At 39.9% G+C, this 17,964-nt stretch overlaps 1 long non-coding RNA gene across 1 annotated transcript; it reads left to right on the top strand.

Annotated features, from left to right (window-relative positions):
- The first annotated feature begins 9,955 nt into the window (after positions 1-9,955).
- On the top strand, positions 9,956-15,138 carry LOC308589052. Its single transcript, XR_014009067.1, has 3 exons — positions 9,956-10,048; positions 14,488-14,557; positions 14,881-15,138. It is a non-coding gene; the product is annotated as an uncharacterized lncRNA (long non-coding RNA).
- Positions 15,139-17,964: the final 2,826 nt, after the last annotated feature.

Genomic DNA, 17,964 nt, shown 5'->3' with positions numbered 1-17,964 from the left:
CTGTGGGAAACCAGCAAGCATTGTTGCCACCAGCTGTACATAGCCATCGTGGCTAGAAGTTCTCGATGGCCATTTCCTCTATGAATTCGCCTCTTTAAAAGTCATCCAAGTACATTGGATGGAGTATGTTGGTGTGGATTTTGGTCTTGTTTGCACCACTTTATATTAACTGTATACATTTTCTTGGATTCTGCAAAGTAATTAGGCTGAATTTATGTATTTATGTAGGTCAAGGGCTAACAAAAGGTGATGATTAAGTTAGTTTTCTTTGACCTTTTCTATTCTGATCACTTTTCAGGATCTTACATAGTTGTGTAATAGTGAATACTAGGTCAGGTTTGGAACTTCCAAAATGTGAGGTTTTTCTATTATAATATTCTCAGGTTCAGCAAAATATAAACAATAAAAAATTATTAGAGGGGACCTCGTTTTTTAGGCGTGCAGGGCAAATATGTTAAGCTTTTTTTTTAGGGGAGCCAGACTTGTTGAACTTTTTTGAGGGGACCTGCCTGGAGTATGTGATGGGAATGTAAATCAGGGCCTCCTTAGCAGACTGAAGAATTCATTCCTTGGGAGGCCAGTCTGGCTCCTTATTGACATTTTGATATATATATGGTGAATAGCATTCCTTTTCAACATTCTTTAAATGTTATTTAAGTTATATTGCCCATTTCTTACCTAATACGTTTAATAGCACCTTATATTTTTATGTTCTTCGTCTAGTAGTTAGAGGGCCTTTTCGGGGTCAAAACCACTTTCAATATAAAACACATATTCTCTCTCTCTCTCTCTCTCTCACACACACACACACACACACACACACATTTGGAGGACAATAGGAACATTTAGCTCAACAATAGTAGAAACAAATTGAGAGCCTGTAATAAAATGTTATGGTATACCCTAGCCTCAAAGAGCAGTACTTCTGTTGAGGGTTCTACTAGCCTTAAAAAAAGACCATTATATTACTGGCGCTTAAAGGAGGTGAGAAGTTTCAGGAGAGGATAAGGGAAAGAAACACATATTTTTCTTTTCTGTCCTCTTGAAATCTTTTTCCTCTTGTGCTATATTGTACTAAAAAGCTCAGGTTTCGTGCTATAAACCAGACCCAATTTCTTCTTCCTTTAATTCATATAGGAATGTACTCCTACATATCTTGAAAGTCCTTCAAGCTTGCATAATCCCCTACCTTATTTAGGGGTCCTTCAGGTTTGCATTCAAATTGACCAACTTGGGATTGACTGTATTAGATGGCATAAGTGAGAACATGCACACGACCACCTGAATTTGGAATTAGAATGATGACACCTCCCTTTAGAAAGAAAGCGAGGAAGAGGAACATTTAAAATATTCCTTCCAATGAAAACCAGACCATATTGTTGTGTGGCGCTACCGGACAGGCTAGATAGAAAATGTTAATGGAGGTATTAAGAAAAACAGGTGGGTGGGCCTAATGAAGTCAATTTAAAAAATGAAAAGCAGATGATGGAATTTTCATCCTCTTCTATTTTCTTTACACAGATGCTTCCACTTCCCACTTCAGAGCATGTCACATTCTTCTCAATAGATTAATGATGAAGAAATAGAATAATGATGATGAAGTAGCTATTGTTTACTCTCCCTGCAGATTTCCAACTTCCACTTTAAAGCTGCTTTTGGGATAGGACAGCAATTAAGAGTTTGCTGGGCAGAATGTAAATTTTATTTTAAAAGGTAATGACAGGGTACTGAAAGATGCAGTAAAATATTAGACAGCCAGATGGATTTTTATTTAAGGGGGAAACAGAAGGACTGAATCCCTTCAGATTTTTCTGACAATAGCTTGAGTATAAAAAAGGCGGTCTGTTAAGCTATCCTTGAACCTAAAAACAGTGCCAGTAATTTCCAAAAGCAATTGTTATGTAAATTTCCATTTCTCAACAATATGTCAGCTTCCATTTGAAATGGAGATCATATTTGGAAAATAGAAACAGACGTCATTTGCAGCCTATGACTCCGTATAGCAATGTAGCCTCAGCATAATTTCAAATGTGTGAATTTTATTTTTAAAATATGCAGAATTTTTGCAATTTTACTCCGAGATCACAGCAACATTGGTAGAAATCCACAGCAGTAGAAATACACAGTGACATTTACAGAAATCTGGGGCACAACCCAGCAAAAATAAGCCCAGTTTAGACCAGCCAGCTGGCAATAGCCTTTGCATGAGGTTGAACTAATTGCTGCATCACCACCCACAGTGTAAATGCCTAATGTGGAGGTCCATGAACATGTTTACTTTTACTTTTGTAAAGATGAAGAATACTCATGCAAATCAGACTTTTGTGCATGTGGGTCTCTTCATGAAGTGCTGATAGAACAAATTTGTTTCAGTATGTAGTGGAGAAGACATCCACCATGTGAAGCCTGTCAATGTCTCGTTATGTTCTGACTGAAGCATTATGGTTATAACTAATTCCCATTGTAAGGCATGAAATGGAATTTAATCATAATTTATATAAGTCCTGTTGATATTAGGATGATGAACCTTTGCTAGAGTCTAAGTGTACATCCTAAGTGTACACATCAACCACAGTGCAATGTAAAAATATAAGTTTACCTGTTTTTGTCCTCTTGAGAATGACATAGGAAAAAGACTAGGACCCCCCCCCAAAAAAACTTTTATCATATTACTGGATTTGATCACTTCAGCCACAGCAAGTAGCTATGACTAATCTCACCTTCACTGAACCACTGGCCTTTTCTGAGTGTTCGCATAAGCTTATTCTAAATGACTTAGAGCATCAGATATTTGAGATGGCCTGATTCAGTTGATTAGCCTATAAGGAGATTGCAGAGAACCTGAATAAATTCTTTGCATCTGCCTTCACATTGGAAGATTTGGGACTGAGAAAATAAAAGTACTTCTTCACACATAAACCATGGAACTCACTCCCAAAGAAGGCAATGATGTTCACCAACTAGGATGGCTTTCAAAGAGGATTAGAGAAATTCATGGAGTATCAGGCTATGTTCTACCTCCACAGTTGGAGGCAATAAAGCTTCTGACTACCAGTTGCTGGAAATCACAGGAGGGGGAGAGTGTCTTGTGCTTGGGTCCTGTTTCCAGTTTTCCCACAGACATTAGGATCCTCACTGAGAGCCTAGGATGTTGGACTAGATGGGCCACTGGCTTGATCCAGCAGGATCTTAATGTGTTCTTAGCATCATCTGTCGCTAATTCAAATTGTATCATGCAGAAGCAAAAGCTATGTTAGGCAGATGGTACAGTAAAGGTAAAGGGACCCCTGACCGTTAGGTCCAGTCACGGATGACTCTGGGGTTGCGGCACTCATCTTGTTTTATTGGCCGAGGGAGTCGGTGTACAGCTTCTGGGTCATGAGGCCAGCATGACTAAGCCGCTTCTGGCGAACCAGCACATGGAAACACCGTTTACCTTCCCGCCGGAGCGGTACCTATTTATCTACTTGCACTTTGACGTGCTTTCGAAATGCTAGGTTGGCAGGAGCAGGGACCGAGCAATGGGAGCCCAGCCCATCGCGGGGATTCGAACTGCCGACCTTCTGATCGGCAAGCCCTAGGCTCTGTGGTTTAACCCACAGCACCACCCGCGTCCCTTCAAGATGGTACAGTAAGTACTCCTAAACAGACTGAGAACAAACTGCCAGAATCCAAAAAAGCTTCCAGAGTACAGATGCAGAGAAAGGTATGGCATCTAGCCGTTAAGCAAGACTATCAGAACCTGAGTTTTCAGCACCCTGGACAGATCATTGGGATGTGATCAGTTGTTCTAATGGAGGTTCAGCACAATCTGCATCTGATACTTCTTGACTTGACAAGTGGGAGAGACAGAGACAAAAAAGTGGATTGCCTTACACAGATAACTTTTCCATCTGCTCCCATTCTGGTGAGCAGAAACTGTGGAACATGAGGTTCTAGCAGGGAAGCTTCTGGTTGTCTGTGGAGTCCAGCTATTCCTGGAAATCCTGAGTCAGAGGTATTGTGTTCTAAGAGAGTCTGACTGCCAGGTTGTTGTTGTTGCTGCTGTTTAGTCGTTTAGTCGTGTCCGACTCTTCGTGACCCCATGGACCAGAGCACGCCAGGCACTCCTGTCTTCCACTGCCTCCCACAGTTTGGTCAGACTCATGTTTGTAGCTTCGAGGACACTGTCCAACCATCTCGTCCCCTGTCATCCCCTTTTCCTTGTGCCCACAATCTTTCCCAACATCAGGGTCTTTTCCAGGGAGTCTTCTCTTCTCATGAGGTGGCCAAAGTACTGGAGCCTCAGCTTCAGGATCTGTCCTTCCAGTGAGCACTCAGGGCTGATTTCCTGAAGAATGGATACGTTTGATCTCCTTGCAGTCCATGGGACTCTCAAGAGTCTCCTCCAGCACCATAATTCAAAAGCATCAATTCTTTGGCGATCAGCCTTCTTTATGGTCCAGCTCTCACTTCCATACATCACTACTGGGAAAACCATGGCTTTAACTATACAGACCTTTGTTGGCATGGTGATGTCTCTGCTTTTTAAGATGCTGTCTAGGTTTGCCATCGCCTTTCTCCCAAGAAGCAGGTTTCTTTTAATTTCGTGGCTGCTGTCACCATCTGCAGTGATCATGGAGCCCAAGAAAGTAAAATCTCTCACTGCCTCCATTTCTTCCCCTTCTATTTGCCAGGAGGTGATGCGACCAGTGGCCATGATCTTCGTTTTTTTGATGTTGAGCTTCAGACCATATTTTGCGCTCTCCTCTTTCACCCTCATTAAAAGGTTCTTTAATTCCTCCTCACTTTCTGCCATCAAGGTTGTGTCATCTGCATATCTGAGGTTGTTGATATTTCTTCCGGCAATCTTAATTCCAGCTTGGGATTCATCCAGCCCAGCCTTTCGCATGATGAATTCTGCATATAAGTTAAATAAGCAGGGAGACAATATACAGCCTTGCCGTACTCCTTTCCCAATTTTGAACCAATCAGTTGTTCCATATCCAGTTCTAACTGTAGCTTCTTGTCCCACATAGAGATTTCTCAGGAGACAGATGAGGTGATCAGGCACTCCCATTTCTTTAAGAACTTGCCATAGTTTGCTGTGGTCGACACAGTCAAAGGCTTTTGCATAGTCAATGAAGCAGAAGTAGATGTCTTTCTGGAACTCTCTAGCTTTCTCCATAATTCAGTGCATGTTTGCAATTTGGTCTCTGGTTCCTCTGCCCCTTCGAAATCCAGCTTGCACTTCTGGGAGTTCTCGGTCCACATACTGCTTAAGCCTGCCTTGTAGAATTTTAAGCATAACCTTGCCAGCGTGTGAAATGAGTGCAATAGTGCAGTAATTGGAGCATTCTTTGGCGCTGTCCTTCTTTGGGATTGGAATGTAGACTGATCTTCTCCAATCCTCTGGCCACTGCTGAGTTTTCCAAATTTGCTGGCATATTGAGTGTAGCACCTTAACAGCATCATCTTTTAAAATTTTAAATAGTTCAGCTGGAATATCATCACTTCCACTGGCCTTGTTATTAGCAGTGCTTTCTAAGGCCCATTTGACTTCACTCTCCAGGATGTCTGACTGCCAGGTTAAGGCACACTATCAGGGCTGGAGCCCAGTGCCATTATTACTAGCACTGCCTCTTTCTGTCAGCATCCTGAGTCCTGCTTGATTGAGTCATGACATCAATCAATACCTTTGGGTTGATACAAAACATTCTTTACATTTTCACATTTTCATTCAAAACTATACATCTTTGAGAAATATTTTTAAATGTCTGCATTTAAAGGAATACATATGTAAAATACCCTATACTTTGTCTCAAGGTGTCTTTTGTAGGAAACTACTTTAATCTTTATCTAGCCAGAAGTTTCGCAAAGATAGAGTTTGAGTTTTTGTCAAGCATAGCATGTTAAAAACCCTTTCACAGAATCAGAAGTGACATTATATGTAATGCACTATAATGATCACGCACCAGCAGCTTTGCAAGTAGACTCTTCTCTGTCATTCTTGATTTCTAAGCCTCTCTCTCTATCTCATATTCCCAATTTCATGCACAAAGATTTATCCTTTTGGTGTGTTCCATATATCATTTATTTCTACTTTGTATTTTTAAGAGAGAAAGAAAAGACAAGCATTGACCATTCATTTATGCCTGATCCATATTACATACTAAACAGATATTACATACTAAACAGATAAGTACCCATAGTACATACTAAACAGATAAGTACCCATAGTGCCTTCCTATGTCTTTCTTGTTGTTATATATTTTTAAATGACATTTAAAAATAGTAAGTGGGGGGGGGTATGCACAGAGAGGATATTCTACAATATCAGTGCTATCACTGAAAAAGGCTCTGTCTCCGATAGTAGCACTACTAGTCTCACACAAGGACAGGACTTTATTTATTAAATTATATTCTTACATTTACACCTCACATTTCTTCCATCATGCAATCTATATCCAGGTACTCACCAGACCCAGACCTCCTTAGCTTCAGCCAGACAATGGCCTCGTGTGTCTTCAAAGTATACATTGGGACTCAAAGTCTTAAAGTAGAGCTTCAAATCCCTGTCTTAGCTGGTAAGTGCAGGTATTTCTTGAGCTATTTGTATCCATTGGTTCTATATATCCCTTTAAAAGTTCAGTAACATTTGTTTTAATTTGAATTTTTTAAAGAAGAAAAAACCAAAGCATTGTAAAAATATTTCTTGGTTTCATAGTTAATGGTTTGTCAAGGTCAATAACAGAATGCCTTTCCTTCCATAGAAGCCAACTTGTAGGGGCTGAGGTCCCTTTGCCGCCCCTAATAAAATATTAGAGGGGGTCGTCCCCACCCCTAAAGATGGTGGGAATTGCCATTCAAATACTCTGTGCATACCACATCCTGTAATCAATTCTGTGGGGTGGGGCTTGTCTGCCCCCCTCCAATATTTTATTCAAATAGGCACCCTGCTATCTTCTCAGGTGTGATCAGCACCAACACTAATGGAGTTTCAATGCCAGGTAAAACGTGGCCCAAGCATTTGGCGAAAGTGGTGCCTCTTGCTTGACTGATGTAGTATTGTTGTTGAAATATTTGATTTTATATTAAGTTGTATTTAAATGAAATGTTGCTTTATTGAACTGCCGTATTGTTCCTAGCTCCAGGAGTGTGCGAACAATGAAGAGTGGGTTATAAATAATTCAAATAAATAAATAACACCAATGGCAGCCTTCTATTTTATGACATTTCCTCTTTACAAAAATTGACATCAGTTTGATTTCTTTCTGGATCAAAAACAAATAGCTGACTAAATCCCATTTCCTCTCTGAGTCACTGTTGTGAGAGAGTTTCTTTCAACGTCATAACTTGGTTTACAAGCTCAGTGTCTCTGTCATTTTCACAGTCTGGAATGTTCCTTTCCTTTTGAAAACTGGGACTGTGAGATTACTTTCTGCCTTTCTCAGTACCTCACAATTAAATTCCTGAGTGGCATTACAGATAACATGACCTTTCTACCCTGTACCTTCAGCATAGTACCTTCACAGGAATCCATTTCGATCTCAATTGTTTGCCTTGTTTGAATGATGAATGAGCTCCCTTTGACATGCTTCCGAATCAGCTTGGTATTTACGAGCACTCTCAGCAATCATTCAAAGAAAGCTTTCTGCTCTCAGAGAGCTGTCTCCTGGCTTGTAATGGTGGCACATGTAAGCTGGTAGTGCCATATGCATAATCACTTTAGCCCCTGGCAATTGTAGTCTGATTAGATTAAAGTTCCAGCAGACATGGAAGCCACCCTTTCATGACTGACTGCTAGCAGCTCTCTTCCTAGCACAATGAGGCATGCTAAGTGCCACCATTTTTATTTTTATTTTCAGCACAGAATGCACAGATTGGACAGAGATGGAGTGGACAGAATGTTCATTGAAGACGTGACCGAAGAACTGAAGGAAGTTTGCTGAACTCTGATTCTTCATGCACATGAATCTCACTTAAGATCCAAGCCAGGGAAGAACTTCTGGGGAAAGCAGGAGTCAATTCGTAACATAGCCAAGTGAACATTAAAGGCTGGGAAAAGATTTGTGTAGTAAACCAGGTAATTAAATACCAGTGCTACTTACACACACACACACACACACAGAGAGAGAGAGAGAGAGAGAGAGAGAGAGAGAGAGAGAGAGAGAGAGATATCTACTGAGGGAGGGGCAAAAAAATCCTCTGAATTTCGGGAAAAGGGGCTTTGGAACTTCCTATTGGTATGAAGTGGCCGGGATCTGTGTGCTTTCTTGTTAAAAATTTATGTGCCTTTCTCCAGCACTCTAGGCAAAGGGAAAGGAGAATGCTAGCTGCTTTGAGACTCCTTTGGGCAGTGATAAAGCGGGATATCAAATCCAAACTCCTCCTCCTCCTCCTCTTCTTCTTCTTCTCTGATGCCTTCCCATCTGCCAATAAAAGCCCAATAAAAGAATTGACAATAAAAGCCCAATAAAAGAATTGCTGCCACCAAAGTTCATGATGCAACATAGCTGGGATAAATAGCTGCAAAATCAAGTACATTAATTCACAAATTTGTTGAACATGAATATGGTGCTTATCTCTCAAAACATTTTTATTGCCTGTCAATGCAAAACATACTTTCAAGATGGTTTGCAAATTAAAATCATAAAGAATTCAAAAGATAAAATATACAAATCACAACAATAAAAACATTTCAATCCGCACCAGCAATAAAACAGCAGCAAGTTAAAATTATCGTTGAGAAGAGTCTAGTGTAGCCCCAACACCATTATTTAGTTTGGAGCTGGTTTAAAAATGCATTATGTACTTCTAAACTATGGTAGTTTGACAGTTTGTAAATATCAAGGAGATTGGATTCATATGTACTTTTTGAACCCCACTGCTAATGACAAATGTATGCACACTGTGTTTAAGAATGTCTTCAGTATGAATAAAACCAATTTCAAATTGTCACCCTGCATTGGGAGCCTATGACCAATGAAGCAGACATGCTTGGACTGATGGAGCAAGAGTCTGACGTTGAATTCTTCCCTTTTTATTTAAATCAATATTATAATTCTTTATTGTTTGAACTGCTTTTGGAGAGGCATCTGGGCAATTGTAACCTAGGTGTTTGTTTGCTATTACCTATTGTCTGGGCAATAGGTAACCTAGGTGTTTGTCTGCTATTCACTGTAGGAGTGTTGACCTAGTGAGATGCATTCTTATTACTTTCCTTTTTTGTTTGCTGATGAGTCTGAAATATTTTTAAAGCTTTTGCAGACAAGTTCCCCAGTGCATTTATACTGTGATTACTGCTGAAGCAAACAGAAGTGTCTTTTCCTGATCTTCCTAGCAGAAAATTAAACAATGTCACAATTCAGAATGGTAATGCAGCGACATTTTCCCAGCAGACTTTTGCCAGAATATAATAATTTGGGAAATAATGAGTACATTTTCCAAAAATTTCCCCTCCACTCTCCAAATCAAAAGGTGTGGTTGTGTTAGAGAATCACACACACAAACTTGAGTTTTTGCCTAATTGCCTCTCAGATCTAGCCTTAAATCTGCCCCTTACATAAAATGGCACACTTTTTCATCCATACAATGCATAACTAAGTCATGGGCCCTTTGACACAGGCCCTGCTCTAACAAGGCAGCAGTTAAAAGGCATGCTGTTCAATTATTTTGAAAATGTACTGATAGAACAAGCTGAGATTAGGCAAGTTTGGTGTAGAATTTCACTGAGATTGGTGGCTGTACTATTAGGCAGAGTGACCTCTTGTGGGGAAGGGGGGAAGGCAAGGACCAGTTTGCCTGAGTTCTACCCAGCCATTCCCATTGCCCTGAGCTGCTGCCACTCTGCCATTCATCCCAAGCCCTTCCCACCTGCCATATCTTTCTGTTCTCTTGACTGGTTCGCCAGAGGAAGCAATAGTTAATGATTATTATTAACCTGAGCTGTCTGTTTGTCTCACCTAGTTGACTTTTCCCAACACATCATACAGAGTGCCATTGCGAAAGACCTCTAACCAAGCAAAGCAAGAATAAGGCTGATTGCCCAGACCATGCACTCCAGCAGGTATTGCATAGCAACATTTATCTTATTATTTACTATTTAATAAATGTGTGTGAGCCAGAAATCTTAATCTGAAGATCCCAGAACTGTTTACAATATAAAACACACACACACACACACACACACACACACACACACACACACACCCCCGCATTTGGAGTTATTTGTGGATATAAGCTCAGTACTATATCTTTAAGTAAGTGATAAAAGTTAACTTCCCTAAGATGAAAACTAGGCTCTATAATAAGGCGCTGAATGAATATTCAAATGTTTAGTCAGTGTATTGCGTAGGAGTGGGTGGTAGCAGAATAAGCCAAGAAGCCCATGAACCCAATCAACTGTTCATATCTATCCAGGATCCAGCTGGCGGTCAACGTTAAAAAATGCCAAAGCCAGGTTTTTCTAGCTACATGATGCAAACTGTTTTTTCCTGATCCTTAGCCACTGATAATTTGGAACACTGGAACATATTTGTCTTAAAATGGAGTTATTTATTGCCGTATCTGTCATATCATACTGCACTAATGGACTCAAAACAAAATGTAACAGAATATAGCTCAATCATGCGACATGATGAGCCCTTCAGTAGGTTGAGCTTGCATTTTTATTTTTATTTTACTTTTTTTGGTGAGAAGTACACTCTTAAAAATCTTTTGGAGGAGTCCACACAATAATGGATTGTGTTGTTTTAAAAATTACAAAACATGGAAATCAACAGATATGCAAAAATCAGGATGCCTGCCAAACACCTGCTCTTTGGAGCTGATGATAAAACAAAACAAAAAGAATCTGTGGCTCTTTACTTCTTTTTCTTTTCTTCAAATCCCTATTTCCAAGACAGATCGACACAGTGAGAAGAGGAGTAAGAAATAGAGCAGGATGGATACAGCTACACGGGATATTTTTCATTAAGCACCACTCTTAGAATATTGTTTTTTAAGTGGTGCCACCCTTTTAACTGCCAATATTCCAAAGTATCATGTGAATAACTGGGCACATTTCTAAGAATTTACTGAACAAAAGGAAGTTTAATTTGACTAATATATTTATACATTATAGAATTGGATTCAGCCCTTTGAAAGCCAGTTTGTGCCTATATGTAACTAGAACCAAACAAACAAAAAAGAATGAGTGTAAAGCAGAAATCACAATATTAATCTGCACTGATAATTTTAAAAGCAGGTGTTTAGTGTACCTCACACACCCTTTTCTGTTTTATACCTCAGGCGGTATTACCACAGTGGTCAGGATGTGAAAGATGTTGGGGAATATAACTAGGAGCAATAGTTTTGCAAAATCAAATACATGTCTTAATAATGACAATGAGCATCAATATATCTACATTTTCTATTTACGCAAGTGCTTTTATATAGGCAAAGCTCCACAGTGATTCACAAATAAAATAAACATTCAGAAATAAAGCAATTCAAAATGTAAAAGTACAAATTACAATAACAGCATAACATTTCACTCCACACTAGCAATAAAAAAGTATCAGCAGCTACAATTGTGTGGCAGCACCAAAAAAAAGCCAATTCAAAAAGCCAATTCAATGCCAGGGATCATTAGGAACAAATTTAAAATAAAACTGCCAATATCATAATGACATTATGCAAATCTATGGCATGACCACATTTGAAAAACTGTACAGTTCTGGTTACCTCACTTCAAACAGGAGATTGTAGAGCTGGAAAAAGTTCAGAAAGGGGAAACCAAAATGATCAAGGCGTTGCAGTGAAGCCCCTATGAGGAATGATAGGAAATTAAAAAGATCGGGCTCCCAATATACTGCAACCCATCCACACCAGCTAATGTGTCCATAATTGACCAGCGCCTGGTGATTTATGTTTCAGATGTATATATACATCTGCAGGGAGGAGTGGGTGGCACTGTGGTCTAAACCGCTCAGCCTCTTGGGCTTGCTGATTGGAAGGTCAGCAGCTCAAATCCCTGCAATGGGGTGAGCTCCTGTTGTTCTGTCCCAGCTTCTGCCGGCCTAGCAGTTTGAAAGCACACCAGTGTGAGTAGATAAATAGGTACTGCTACGGTGGGAAGGTAAACAGTGTTTCTGTGCGCTCTGACACTCGTCATGGTGTCCCATTGCGCCAGAAGCAGCTTAGTCATGCTGGCCACATGACCTGGAAAGCTGTTTGCGGACAAACACTGGCTCCATCACCCTGAAGCAAGATGGGCGCCACACCCCATGGGCGCCTTTGACTGAACTTACCTTTACCTTTTTTTAACATATCTGCATTGCCTACACAGTTGGTTCCATGGGAACAATCCTCATTTGCTGGTAAGGTCAGCTGAGGGACTGTTGTATGATTTAGATTTTCTCCTCTGCCAGCAGAAAGGGAGGAGCATGGTGGAGAGGAAGGCCCAGTATTGAGGATCTTCTTTATTATTAGTGGGGAATTCTGTTGCCTTCACTGTACAGCTGAAGGTACACCATGCAGTGCTGGCCTCCCCATTAGGCAAATGAGACATTTGCTTTGAGCAGCAGGGGCAAGTGTTGCAATTTTATTGCCCCAGGCTCCCATTCACTTGCCTTACTCACTGCCACTGCTCTTTCCCCTTGTTCTTTTAATATTTTGAAACCACTAACTTTGTGGCAGCACATCTCCTCCTCTGCCCCCTCCTCTGTCTCCCTCTGAGGAAGGGGACAGAGTCCTTACCTAGAGTGGTACATTCTGAGGCAAGTGGCCCAGAAGAATGCCTACGTTGCCACCAATTTTCCAGGGTAGCTGGGTATTCTTTTTAGAACAGTTTAAAGTAATGGTGGTGTAGGCATTATTTTGGGTCACCTCTTCCAGACTATATCACTCTTAGGAAGGATCCACATGCCTTCCTCAGTGCAAGGCATGTAGGAGGAGGTGGGATTCCTTCAATGCATTAGCACTGGCAGAACCTGAAAAGTAAGGGGGGGGCGGGAGAGAGAAAGACCAGCAGTAGCACACCTTGCCTTGGGTGGTACCATGTCTTGGTGAGACAGGGTGTTCCATAGGATGTTGGGTAGGCTTTGAATATACCATGTCCAATTCCCCCTCATTGCTGCAACATGCCTTCATAAAGGCAAAGAGGGTGGGGATACCAACTGTATTTTCCCCACTTACTAGTTCCAGTGGGGCGGATGCTTAAAAAGAAAGGTGAAAAATAGGAAATCTACTCCCCACACCCTTTAACCATGGACATTGTTTACTGCCAGGATTTAGCAAGTTCAAGTTGTCTGCCACAGTATCTTCCATCAACCCCACCTTAGAATTGCTCTGTGTGACAGGAAGATTGGTTTAGTTCAATGAGGTGTGGATTGGGAGATTCAAAGTTACAAGTAAACCCTGTTCTGAAAGCATTTGTCGCTCAATTATTTCTAAAGAGTAAGCTTCACTTATTCCACCTAAAGACTTTAAAATATATCTATTGTTGCTGATAGATTTGATGTGTTAAAGAGTACCAATGGACTGTTTGTTTTTTTGTATAAGAACACAGTTATACACACACTCTGCATCAGAGTTCTATTTGAATTCTAGATCGGTCTACCTCAAGGTCTTATTTCTGTTAGAATGAGAGTCACCTTTCTTCATGAACTGGGAATGGATCCAAAAGTCAAGTCCCTTGTGTTCTCAGTTGTAGGAGATGTTTGTGCCAAGTAAAGTATTTTTATGTCTGTCATTTCTCCTCAGAGACATACACCTCCACTTTCTCTGTTGAGATCTTTCACTGATTAAATTAGAGGAGAAAGCTAGATTCTTTTCAATAGTGGTTTTTTTTTTAACCCACCTCTACTCATGGCTGATTTAGAAACACAATGACCCATACAAAATCACAATTAAACAGCTTAAAGGAGTATTTCAGTGAAGCTTGTTTATGACCTGCTCTAAAAAAAAAAAAAATGAAGTGTAAGCAGGAAAATGAAGGTTAGAGAGTGATAGTGTTTGGGCTGAAAGTTTCAAATATAATTCAGTTAAAGAAAAGAAAAAATCCACCTGCAGTACAATACCAAAACGAGACTCTTTGGTTATAGCACTGTTGCACACACTCTGAGTGGTTTAACCTTCCAGGGGTTCCAGGAGCTTACCCAGGGTTTGTCTTTCCTTTTGGAATGAAGTACAGTGCAGACTGTAGTGTCTTTCTGGTATATGGATAATTTACACATATATGCAGCCTGAGCCTATGATGGATGGGTTCACAGCATTAACACCCCAAGAGAGTCTTGCTTCTCTCATAGCCACAGCCTTGGATAAGCATCACTTTGTCCCTGACTTCCCAGCCTGCTGCTTCAGTCTTCTAGCTTCTAGCTCATATAACTCCACTCCCAACTCTGGCCTTTGTCTTTCTAACTACCAGTGAGTTGAAGGAGGGGCCCCCACCTACACGCTGTCTGGCATAGATTTCACACCCTTTGTTTCCTTGCCGGCCCTATTACCTTTCCTATCTCAATGCAGAGCAGATGACAAACTGGTTGGGGTACCACCAAAAGGACTTTCCCTCAATGATTTCAGTATCAACAGCTTGGTATGTGGTATACCTGTTTCCCAAAAGCATTATAGTTTAATTTTAATTGTGGGAATATAAAACATTTTTCTCTTGTCACTGCATCTTCTAGCTGTGATAAGACTCTGTGAAACTGTGGTGAAAAAAGTGAGCTATGAATCTGTTTACCTCAGCTGTTATAAGTGCATATTCTGCCTTATGTCTTGTTTATCTAGTATCATCACCAATGTCAAAGAGGTATTCAGATACATCCAAGCTCCCTAATAGCTCAGTAAGTGGAAGGTTGCTTTGCAATAATTTTCTTTAATATAATTATAGCCTGTGGTCTTACATTATCATTACAGATTTCCATCTTGATGTCCTTCAGGTTTCGTTGACCAGGCCTTCAACCTTCATCATGATTTCAATAGAAAGTGGCTGCATTTTACTTTCTGCTGAAGTCAGTATACCGTATTGCACACTGTCCATTTCTTCATTAATCAATGTTATCAATTTAAGGATGCTTAATCTCCTCAAATGTTGGGGTTTCAGCCAGAAAAGAAATTTCTTTCTTTCTTAATGTCAGACAGAAGGGGGTTATAGTGAGCTAAATACTTCTCTGGAATAAAGTCACAGCTCTCTTTTCATTCTGCTAAATTTGGTAATCCTGTGTATATTCTTGCTTTTGAAATAAAAATACACTGTATAAGATTGGGCTTCAATTACTTTTAGCCAATGATCTTTCTCAGATTTGATTCAAACTCAGATAGAAAATGTTAAAATAAACCAAGGAATCTATGGCTTTCAAAGAGATTTAACTGGTCCCATCATCAGAACCTTGCCATGAGGAAGAATCAAAACTCCCAGTTATAAAAATACATTAGGCCCTTTCGTGTAAGTTTTATTCATAAGCAGATTTGTAAAAAACACAGTACATTTTGGAGCAAGTATGAAGAATGTTTGTTTTTTCAGACCTTGCTGTACTACAACTCCCCAAATCCCTAGGCATTGGCCATGCTGCCTGAAGCTGATCAACAACATCTGGAGGGACAAAGGTTCCCCACATCTGTTTTACAATGCACCTCAGAAATCTCAGTTTTATTCAGGGTGACAGTGCCACAAAATGCAGTGTGTATGCCCTCCTTCTTAAAGAGAGATTTCTGTGACAATCCTATATTATTAAAATGCTGATGTTGCGTGTTATTACTATTAGGAAATAACCAAAGAATTTGGTTGGGTGGCTATTTGTGTTTATTCAAGCACAAGGAATATTTTCTTTAATCACCATCCTTTTTTAAAATTATGAAGTTATCATTAGGAAGCCATAGATTAGTCAATGCATGCAGGGCCATTGTAAGAGATAGTGTCATCTGAGACAAGTGATGCCTGTCATTAATGTATTCCACTTTTTAAAAAAAAATATTTGCTGCTATGTTAGCCCCTCTGCTTCCCTGCCTCACTCAGAGGAAATTAGAAACGGGATCTTTCCTCAGAGCAAAGCATTCTGGGTGATATGCCAGTTGTCTCAGCTGGCCTCATGAAAATGTCAGCCTTTCAAACATTCCACCCGGATGTCAATTCCACCTCTACCTTTGAAATCCTGGTAATGTTTCAGTCATGAGCATTGAACCATTTGGTTCAGCATAGCCTGATTCACCGTAGGAGGTCTACTCCATAGAAGGTCTACTCTGTGAAAACTACAGCTGTGTGTCTCTTATGCCATATGAAAAGAAAAACACACAACTTCATTTCCTGAAAAATCTGTCTGTGAAGCTGAGAAACAGTGAAGTCAATATTGAAACTTGCATCTTAAAATTATTATTCTCACCTGCTGATTGAAAACTAGCTCATAATCACTTTCCCAGGTCTGTTTGCTACTCACTCTGAACTGAGCTACTGCAGTTTAACAGGAAAATATTATTTTTAAAAAAATCTGTGTGATTTGCAACATCTCAGTATCTAGCTATGTGGAGCAATAAGTTAACAAGCACAGCTGACTAATTGCAGAAGCTGATCTAATACATTATTTTATTGGCTTGTGCTTATTTTTCCAAATATGTAGATGATTTCCCCCCCCCTTAGTACTATGGGAAACTAACCAAAACACTACACTATTTAGAAGAACATGACAATGAATCTGTGTCTAGAATCTTGCTATTTTACCAGACCTGTGTTTCACTTCGCTTGTATGATGTATAACCACTTGTCTTCATTAAATATCAGCGTGGGATATTTCATGTTCATATTTCACACTGCCTTTTCTTCTTCCTTACTCTGTCTTGCTGCTGATCCTGGTAGCCAACAGCCTTTTAATTTTCATCTATTTTGTCCTTGGGTGGACTAGTTTAGTAGCTGGAAGATTATGTATGTCATCTGTATTCTGCTATTATCCTTTCTATGTCTTAATAGGACCAGAGATACAAACAGATAGGATATCTAATGTATTCTAGGTGGGTCAGTAGAGGGATAGGTTCTGTTATTCAAAATGGCAGTTATGCTACTATTACTTTTGGTAGTTTCAGTGATAGTTATAGGTTAAGGTTACCAGATTTTTTTCAATGAATCCAGGGACACTTTTCAACTTCAATGGATTTTGTATGGGGACTGATGTGTAAATCCGGGGACTGTCCCTAGGAAACAGGGACATCTGGTAACATTATTATAGGTCATTGCAAGCAGAGGTGGGAAGGAGGAGGAGGAGAAGTCCTGGGATGTGGGTCTCAGCAGAAACACAACCCTGTAAACTGGCATTTAGCTTTGGTGGAAGTGATGGGAGAATGCTCTCTATCATGCAATCAAAAAGAAAAATGATCCGCTCTACAGTCCTCAAATTTCTGATTCTTTGAAAAGGTAGAAGCAGATTTCTTTCCAGTCTACAATATCATGGCCAACTGTATGGGGACAGACAATGGAAAGTTCGTGACTCAGAGGCAAAACTAATTGCCAGGGGCAGTGACCTTTTTGCTGCAATACCTCCAAGTTGAATATCCTGCCAGTCACCGTGGTCAATCACATATACTTGCTGATACAGCATTTAAGACTTGTCAAATTCAATAAAGTAAACTGTAGATTAATGTGATTAACCTTTTGCTGATCAGCTCCCAAATGTGAAATTTTCATCTTCCCAGGAAACGTTTTTTCAGCATAAAAAGGTTAACAATCTGATTAAAAATACATCTTCCTGCAGAGATTGGTTATTTATCCCTCTGATATTATTATTATCATTAGTGGTGGTGGTAGAGGCAGCAGTTTTCAGTCACTACATATGTTCTATAAGTGACATACAACAATTATAAGTAAAATGTAACAAATAGTATAAAGAGATCCAGTATAAAAACTCCAAATGGCACCGCAAGAATAAAATAGAACAAACATAATAAAATAAAAAGAAAGGTAAACAACCTTATAAGGTCTTTGGGGGGAGGAAACCATCACCAGCCGTTACAAGT

This window comes from Podarcis bocagei, assembly GCF_964188305.1.
Source record: "Podarcis bocagei genome assembly, chromosome: 6".
Lineage (NCBI taxonomy): Eukaryota > Metazoa > Chordata > Lepidosauria > Squamata > Lacertidae > Podarcis > Podarcis bocagei.
This window is presented reverse-complemented; position numbering and strand designations above follow the sequence as displayed.